This window comes from Rhinopithecus roxellana, chromosome 20 (assembly GCF_007565055.1).
Source record: "Rhinopithecus roxellana isolate Shanxi Qingling chromosome 20, ASM756505v1, whole genome shotgun sequence".
Classification (NCBI taxonomy): Eukaryota; Metazoa; Chordata; class Mammalia; order Primates; family Cercopithecidae; genus Rhinopithecus; species Rhinopithecus roxellana.
The window spans coordinates 9,433,933-9,443,647 of record NC_044568.1 but is presented as its reverse complement, the minus strand read 5'-3'; positions in this window follow the sequence as shown (position 1 = coordinate 9,443,647).

Genomic DNA, 9,715 nt, shown 5'->3' with positions numbered 1-9,715 from the left:
TAGGAGAATCGCTTAAACTAGGGGAGTCAGGGCCGGGCGCGGTGGCTCAAGCCTGTAATCCCAGCACTTTGGGAGGCCGAGGCGGGCGGATCACGAGGTCAGGAGATCGAGACCATCCTGGCTAACACGGTGAAACCCCGTCTCTACTAAAAATGCAAAAAATTAGCCGGGTGTGGCAGCGGGCGCCTGTAGTCCCAGCTACTCGGGAGGCTGAGGCAGGAGAATGGCGTGAACTCAGGAGGCGGAGCTTGCAGTGAGCCGAGATTGCACCACTGCACTCCAGCCTGGTGACAGAGTGAGACTCTGTCTCAAAAAAAGAGGCCAAGCACAGTGGCCCAGGCCTGTAATCCCAGCACTTTGGGAGGCGGAGGCGGGCGGATAACGAGGTCAGGAGATGGACACCATCCTGGCCAACATGGTGAAACCCCGTCTCTACTAAAAATACCAAAATTAGCTGGGCATAGTGGTACGTGCCTGTAATCCCAGCTACTTGGGGGGCTGAGGCAGGGAAATCACTTGCACCAGGGAGTCAGAGGTTGCCGTGGGCCGAGATTGCTTCATTGTACTCCAGCCTGACAACAGAGCAAGACTCTGTCTCAAAAAAAAAAAAAAAAAAAAAGGCCGGGCGCGGTGGCTCAAGCCTGTAATCCCAGTACTTTGGGAGGCCGAGACGGGCGGATCACGAGGTCAGGAGATCGAGACCATTCTGGCTAACACGGTGAAACCCCGTCTCTACTAAAAATACAAAAAACTAGCCGGGCGAGGTGGCGGCGCCTGTAGTCCCAGCTACTCGGGAGGCTGAGGCAGGAGAATGGCATGAACCCGGGAGGTGGAGCTTGCAGTGAGCTGAGATCTGGCCACTGCACACCAGCCTGGGTGACAGAGTGAGACTCCGTCTCAAAAAAAAAAAAAAAAAAAAAAAAAAAGGAAATCCTCCTGCCTCAGCTCCTGAGTAGCTGAGATTACAGATGTGAGCTACCACATCTAGCTCTAATTTAAGTATCCACATATGGCTAGTGGTTATCTATTGGAACACGCAGTTCTAGAGGCTTTAATATAGGGACTCCTTATGGAGAAATGGGTATGGTTAAAGGAGGCTACAAGGAACGCTGAAGCCCTAAGAGACTGTGGGAGCCTGTTACTGTTTCTAGGACTGATGGGGTAACAGGAAGAAACTGTTACTGAAACTCATTAAAACCTGGGGATGTAGCAGAAGGGATCACTTGACAGGTGCTCTGATGTGGGTGGGGAGATGAAGCTACTGCCAGAGACATGAGGCACAGCAGGAAGGGAGCAGAATAGAAATGTCCCGACTGTCCTCCCCCTTGCAGCTCCAGCCGGTCCTCCCTTTAGCTAAACTCAGGTGAAATCCAGGCCAGCACGGTGGCTCACTCTTGTAATCCCAGCACTTTGGGAGGCCCAGGCGGGAAGTTTGAGATGAGCCTGGCCAACATGGCAAAACCCTGTCTCTATTTAAAAATACAAAAAATTAGTTAGGCGTGGTGGCGGGTGCCTGTAATCCCAGCTATTTGAAAGGCTGAGGCAGAAGAATTGCTTGAAATGAGGAGGCGGAGGTTGCAGTGAGCTAAGATCCTGCCACTGCACTCCAGCCTGGGCAACAGAGCATGACTCCATCTCAAAACAAAACAAAACAAAAAACAGAGGGTGGGGGAACCTCCAGGGCAGAGGGTAGGGCTGAGAATAGGTCTGGGTAGATGATGACCAACCCAGAGCCATAAACCCCAAAACATCACCTCTGAACCCCAAGGCTCTGAGGAACCCTGTCTGAAACCACTTTCTAGGTGGGACACATCTTAACTGAATGGAAATGGAACTGAACAGATACGAGGGCGGAGGGACCCCCGGAGGTCCCTTCTGAGGGATCTTTGCTTAGTTCTGTCCTTTTCTTTTCCTTTTTCTTTTCTTTCTTTCTCTTTCTCTCTCTTCCTTTCCTCTTTCTTTCTTTCTTTTTTTTTTAACCGAGTCTCGCTCTGTCACCCAGGCTGGAGAGTACAGTGGCATGATCTTGCCTCGCTGCAACCTCCACCTCCTGGGTTCAAACAATTCTCCTGCCTCAGCCTCCCTGGTAGCTGCGATTATAGGTGCCTGCCACCACGCCCAGCTAATTTTTGTATTTTTAGTAGAGACAGGGTTTTGCCAAGTTGGCAAGGCTGGTCTCAAACTCCTGACGTCAGTTAATATGCCCACCTTGGCCTCCCAAAGTGCTGGGATTACAGGTGTGAGCCACCGCTCCCAGCCTTTGCTGAGTTCTTAAAGACTGAGACTGGGAAAAGAAAAACAGTAAACTCTGTGCCAAGCTTTGTCGTGAGCTGGGTAATTTTACTATTTTCTTGTTTAACTTTATGAGTGTCCTGGAGAGGGCAGCACCATTACCTTTACTTTAGAGCTGGGACAGGGACAGTCCATGGCACCTATCCACTGAGGAATGGAGTCAGTCCTCCAATGGAGGGAGGCCGATTGAGGTGTGATACTGAGTGCCCTATCAGTTGTTCAAGGGCTGGGGCAGATCTAATGTTGTGTCTGTACTGGCCGATACTTAGGTGGCCAGGGCCCCAGCTTTGGAAACCTGTAATGGCTGCTACCACCTCTGGCTTTGCTGGGTGCACACATCTGCCCAGACTCAATGTGTTGCAATCCCATGCAACCTCCAGGCCCACACTGAGAATCAAGAATTGTGGACTGTTGGCCGGGCGCGATGGCTCAAGCCTGTAATCCCAGCACTTTGGGAGGCCGAGACGGGCGGATCACGAGGTCAGGAGATCGAGACCATCCTGGCTAACACGGTGAAACCCCGTCTCTACTAAAAATACAAAAAACTAGCCGGGCGAGGTGGCGGCGCCTGTAGTCCCAGCTACTCGGGAGGCTGAGGCAGGAGAATGGCGTGAACCCGGGAGGCGGAGCTTGCAGTGAGCTGAGATCTGGCCACTGCACTCCAGCCTGGGTGACAGAGCGAGACTCTGTCTCAAAAAAAAAAAAAAAAAAAAAAAAAAAAAAAAAAAAAAAAAAAAAAAAAAGATTTGTGGACTGTTGATTCTCCAGATCTTCTCAAAAGCCCAGCTGCTTGCTGGGTACAGTGGCTCACATCTGTAATCCCAGCAATTTGGGAGGCCGAGGCGGGTGGATCATTGAGGTTAGAAGTTCGAGACCAGTGTGGCCAACATAGTGAAACCCCATCTCTACTAAAAATACATAAATTACCTACCTGGGTGTGGCAGCAGGCACCTTTAGTCCCAGCTACTCGGGAGGCTGAGGCAGGAGAATCGCTTGAACCCGGGAGACGGAGGTTGCAGTCAGCCAAGATCGTATCACTGCACTCCAGCCTTGGTGATAGAGCTAGACTCTCTCTCAAGACTTGAGGGCTGAGTGAACACTCCTAAAGTCCTCTATTTCCAGTTATAGCCACTGGTTGACTTAGATCAACAGGAGTCTATATGGATTACTCTAATGGAGTGCAAAAAGATCTGAACTAGGACCTCGTTGTGAATTCTGATCCTACCCCTTACCAGCTATGTGACCTTGGGCAAGACACGGAATCTGTCTGAGCTGTCACTACCCTCTGTAAGTGAAGTGGCACTCCTTTTTTTTTTTTGAGACGGAGTTTTGCTCTGTCACCCAGGCTAGAGTGCAGTGGCGAGATCTCGGTTCACTGCAAACTTCGCCTCCCAGGTTCACGCCATTCTCCTGCCTCAGCCTCCCAAGTAGCTGGGACTACAGGCGCCTGCCACCACACCAGGCTAATTTTTTGTATTTTTAGTAGAGACAGGGTTTCACTGTGTTAGCTAGGATGGTCTCAATCTCCTGACATCGTGATCTGCCCACCTTGGCCTCCCAAAGTGCTGGGATTACAGGCTTGAGCCACTGCACCTAGCCAGCTGGCGCTCACTTCTTGTTGGTCCTCTTCTCCTAATTGACACACACTCATTTTTTAAAATTTTAAGATAGGGTCTTGTTCTGTCGCCCAGGTTGAATTGCAGTGGCGTAATCCTATCTCACTACAAACTCAAACTGTTGGGCTCAAGCAATCCTCCCACTTCAGCCTCCCGAGTAGCTGGGACCACAGGCACATGCCCCCGTGCCTGGCTAATTTTTAAAATTTTAAGTAGAGATAGGGACTCACTGTGTTGCTGTGTTGCCCAGGCTGGTCTCAAACTCCTGGACTCAAGTGATCCTCCCACCTCGGCCTCCAAAAGTGTTAGGGTTACAGGTATGAGCCACAGTGCCTGGTGACACTCACTCTTAAGTTGAGTTCACACAGATCCCTGGCTTTAAATATCATCCAAATGTTGATGTCCCCCAAGTTTTCATCTTCACTGCAGACCTCTTCTGTGAGCTTCAGAACTGCTCACTTGAAACTTCCCCTTGGGTGTCTGTCAGGCAACACAAACTTAACATGTCCCAACATGAACTTTTTTTTTTTTTTTTTTTGAGACATAATCTTGCTCTGTTGCCCAGTCCGGAATGCAGTGGCCTGATCTTGGCTCACTGCAACCTCTGCCTCCCAGGTTCAAGTGATTCTCCTGCCTCAGCCTCTCGAATAGCTATGATTACAGATGTGTGCCACCATGCCCAGCTACTTTTTGCTTTTTTTTTTTGAGACGGAGTCTCGCTCTGTCACCCAGGCTGGAGTGCAGTGGCCAGATCTCAGCTCACTGCAAGCTCCGCCTCCCGGGTTTACGCCATTCTCCTGCCTCAACCTCCCGAGTAGCTGGGACTACAGGCGCCCGCCACCTCACCCGGCTAGTTTTTTGTATTTTTTAGTAGAGACGGGGTTTCACCGTGTTAGCCAGGATGGTCTCGATCTCCTGACCTCGTGATCCGCCCGCCTCGGCCTCCCAAAGTGCTGGGATTACAGGCTTGAGCCACCGCGCCCGGCCCCAGCTACTTTTTTGTATTTTTAGTAGAGACAGGGTTTCACCATGTTGGCCAGGCTGGTCCCAAACTCCTGAGCTCAAGCGATCTGCCCACCTCTGCCTCCCAAAGTGGTGGGATTACAGGTGTGAGCCACTGTGCCTGGCCCCAAAACGAACTCTTTATCTTCTCCCCCATACCTGCTCCTCATGAGGCCTTCCCATATCAGAACACAACAATTCTACTCTTACAGTTTGCGTGGCCGAAAACCTTGGTGTTGTCCTCAATCCTCTCTCACACATCCCCAAACCCAATCTGTCAAGAAACCCGGTGATCACTTGAGCCCAGAAGTTCGAGACCAACCTGGGCAACATAACAAGACCCTGTCTCTACAAAAAATACAAAAATTAGTGGCAGGGCGTGGTGGCTTATGCCTCTAATCCCAGCACTTTGGGAGGCCGAGGCAGGCAGATCACGAGGTCAAGAGATTGAGACAATACTGGCCAACATGGTGAAACCCCGTCTCTACTAAAAGTACAAAAATTAGCTGGGCATCGTGGCATGTGCCTGTAGTCTCAGCTACTTGGGAGGCTGAGGCAGGAGAATCACTTGAACCAGGGAGGCAGAGGTTGCAGTGAGCTGAGATCGTGCCACTGCACTCCAGCCTGGTGACAAAGTGAGACTCTGTATCAAAAAAAAAAAAAAAAAAAAATAGCTGGGCATGGTGGCACACACCTGTGGTCCCTGCTACTACTCAGGAGGCTGAGGTGGGAGGGTCACTTGAGCCCAGAAGTTGAGGCTGTAGTGAGCCATAATTGCACCAGTGCACTCCAGTCTGGGCCACAGAGCGAAACTCTGTCTCTAGAAAACAGAACAAAATAAAGTTGAAGCTCTCTAAACTCTACACACTGACTCAGAGCGAAAGTGCTAATAATGACCTAAAGCATGCCCTATGCCCGCCTTTCCTCTCTGACCTCGCTTTTCATGCACTCTGTTCCAGCCATACTGACCTCCTCGGGCTTCCCAGAACACTCCAAGCAGGACCCAGTTTAGGGGACATCTGAGGGGAGACTTGAGGGAAGAGAGGGAGTCAGCCCTGCAGTGTTCAAGGGGAGCCCACAGACTAACAAAGCCGTGGTCATGTGACTAAGTTTCCACCAATAAGTACTTGCAGTCAAAAAGGAAGAAACACAGTAGTTCCTCAGAGAAGGTCAGTATTTCCTGACACTCACTTCTAAAATTAATTTTCATGTAAGAACATATTTCATGCCAGTTGATGTGATGGATATAATGGCTGATGGGCAACACACCACTCCTGAGGAACGGCTTGGGCACTGGAGTCAGACCAGCCTGAAGGCAGCTACCACTCACTGTCTACCCTTGGGAACATTTCTGAGTCTCAGTTTTCCTCACCTTTAAAATGGGCATAGTAAAAGAAAAAGAAGAGCCAGGCATGGTGGCACAGTCCGGTAATCCCAGCTACTCAGGAGGCAGAGGCAGGAGGAGTTTGAGGCCATCCTGGGGAACACAGGGAGACCCTGTCTCTCTAGATTTAAAAAAGATATTAAAAAGTAAAAGTAAAGAAAAATGGGCATAGAGTATGTATCTCACAGCATTATTAAATTGTTCCTTAATTCCACAAATATTTGTTGAACACCAACCATGTGTCCAGCATAGGATTGTGACAATGAATGAAATCAAGGGCCAGTCACTTGTCCTCTTGGAGGTAGCCTTCTCTGGAGTGAGGCAGACTCTACATATGTAGGAAGCAGGCATCATGGAGAAACATCACGCGGGAAAGTGGGGGAAGGAAGTGCTCCTTTCTACAGGCTGATGTCTCTAAGAAGGGGACATCTGAGGGGAGACTTGAGGGAAGAGAGGGAGTCAGCCATGCAATGTTAATGGGGAATCCCACGGACTAACAAAACCGTGGTCATGTGACTAAGTTTCCACCAATAGAATGTGAGGAGGTGATGTGTGTGACTTCTTGTCTTCGGCCTTAGGAAGTAGGCCAGCTCCATACTCTCCCTTCCTGCTGGCTGGAGATCCCCACAACAGATTCAAACGTGCAGGTGACAAACGGTGCCCTACTGTATGGCAGAACAGTGATGAGGAAGGGACCTTGGTCCCTGAACGATGAGAGAAGCAGAGCTGCCTCCCTAACTACCACCACTTCACTTGAACATGTTTCTTCTTTTGTTTATTTATTTATTTGCTTTTTGCAGACACATCTCTTCTTCTTCTTCTTTTTTTTGGATACAGAGTCTCACTCTGTCCCAGGCTGGAGTGCGGTGGAGCGAGCTCCGCTCACTGCAACCTCTGCCTCCTGGGTTCAGACTATTCTCCTGCCTCAGCCTCCTGTCTCGAATTCCTGACCTCGTGATTCACCTGCCTTGGCCTCCCAAAGTGCTGGGATTACAGGCGTGAGCCACCGCGCCCAGCTTTATTTTTTAAATTTTTTTTTTTTTTTTTTTTTTTTTTTTTTTTGAGACGGAGTCTGGCTCTGTCACCGGGGCTGGAGTGCAGTGGCATGATCTTGGCTCACTGCAACCTCCTCCTCCTGGGTTCAAGCGATCCTCCTGCCTCAGCCCCCAGAGTAGCTGGGACTACAGGTGCCTGCCACCACACCCGCCTAAATTTTTTTTTTTTTTTTGTATTTTTAGTAGAGACGGGGTTTCACCTTGTTTGTCAGGCTGGTCTCGAACTCCTGTCCTCAGGCGAGCCACATGCCTCAGCCTCCCAAAGTATTGGTATTACAGGTGTGAGCCACCGCGCCCAGCCCAATTTTTTTGTATTTTTAGTAGAAACGGGGTTTCACCATGTTAGCCAGGATGGTCTTGATCTCCTGACCTCGTGATCCGCCTGCCTCGGCCTCCCAAAGTGCTGGGATTACAGGCGTGAGCCACCACGCCCGGCCCATCTTTTTTTTTTTTTTTTTTGATATGTGTCTTGCTCTGTCACCCAGGCCAGAGTGTGGTGGCATGAGCACAGCTCACTGCAGCCTCAAATTCCCAGGCTCAAGCGATCTTCCACCTCAGCCTCCAGAGCAGCTGAAATTACAGGCACATGCTACCACGCCCTGCCTAGCTAATTTGCCCAGCTAATTTGTTTTTTTTTTTTGGAGGCAGCAGCTTCATTTATTAGGGGCTTCGGTGGGGGTGGGGAAAGGTGGCCCAGGTCAGAGGCGCTGGAAAAAGAGCTTGGAGCCGTGGTCTAGTGTGCACTTGCTGGGGTCCAGCTGGCTCCCGTCCAGCTAATTTTTTTTTTCTTTTGAGATGGAGTCTTACTTTGTGACCCAGACTGGAGTGCAGTGGCGCAATCTCGGCTCACTGCAACCTCTGCCTCCCAGGTTCAAGCAATTCTCCTGCCTCAGCCTCCCAAGTATCTGGGATTACAGGCACCCGCCACCACACCCGGATAATTTTTGTATTTTTAGTAGAGATGAGGTTTCACCATGTTGGGCAGGCTGGTCTCAAACTCCTGACCTCAGGTGATCCACCAGCCTCAGCTTCCAAAAGTGCTGGGATTACAGGCATGAGCCACCATGCCCAGCCCCGCCCAGCTAATTTTTAAATTTTTTGTAGAGACAGGATCTCACTATGTTGTCAGGGCTGGTCTCAAACTCCTGGTCTCAAGCGATCCTCCCGCTTTGGCCTCCCAAAGTGCTGCGATTACAGGGGTGAGCCTCGTTCCCGGCCTGAAGCAGCGTTTTCTCAAATGTCTTAAGAATACCAGATTTTTTTTCTTTTTCTTTACATAAATTGTTTCCTCCACGATTACTTTTCTTTTTCTTTTCTTTTTTTTTTCCTTTTAAAGTACTTAGGATGCATTTGGTTACAAATAACTAAACATCCGACTTACGGGAAGCTCACAGAAGCGGGTGGCTGGGATTCAGGGCCCGTTTATCAGGCATTTGCCATGCCTTGAGATCCCATGCTCTTCTTCTGCCTCCTCCTCTGCAATCCTGCAATGTTTCCGTCCTGGGGCCTGTTCCTCTCAGAGTTATAGGATGTATCCTTAATCATGGCTGGTGGGAGGCAGAAGTCACTGCCGCTGGGTTCTCTTTTAATTAAAAGGAAGGAGCCTTTCTAAGAAGACTCCCTTCCTTTTATCTCAGTGGCTAGAATTGGGGCATATACCCTTTCCTGATGCATCGTGGGCAAAAGGGGAGTGGTTACTTTAGGCTGGTCAGACTTTGCTGGAGCTGAAGAAGGAAGGGGTCAGTGCCCAGGGTGTGTATGGGGGTGGGCACCTGAACAAATCGGGGTACTTTTAGGAAAGAAGGAGGCAGAATGGACGTTGGGGATGGTTTATCTTGATGCTTTCCTTTCATGTTGCAAGGTTTCTTTGAATATTGTTGATATTTCTTCCAGGCACGATGGCTCATGCCTGTAATCCCAGCAGTTTGGGAGGCCGAGGTGGTTGGAATCTCTTGTGCTCAGGAGTTCCAGACCAGCCTGGGCAACATAGGGAGACCCCCGTCTCTACAAAAATTAGCCAGGCCTAGTGGTGCGCACTGGGAGGATTACCTGAGCCCAGGAAGTTGAGTTGAGGCTGTAGTGAGCTGTGATATCGCCACTGTATTCCAGCCTGGGTGAAGGAGTGAAAACCTGTCTCAAAAAAAAAAAAAAAACAGTTGGTATTTCTTTCAAGTCCCATCATAGTTAAGAGTAAGCCAATAAAAGACTGACCGGGGCTTGTGGTACTGGAGTAGAGCTTTCCAACTTGAGGGCTCGACTTTCATATCAAGTGTGAGAATAAACTAAAGACTTATTTAGGTGCAAGATTACTTTGGGCACGGTGGCTCATGCCTGTAATCCCAGCACTTTGGGAGGCCAAAGGGTGA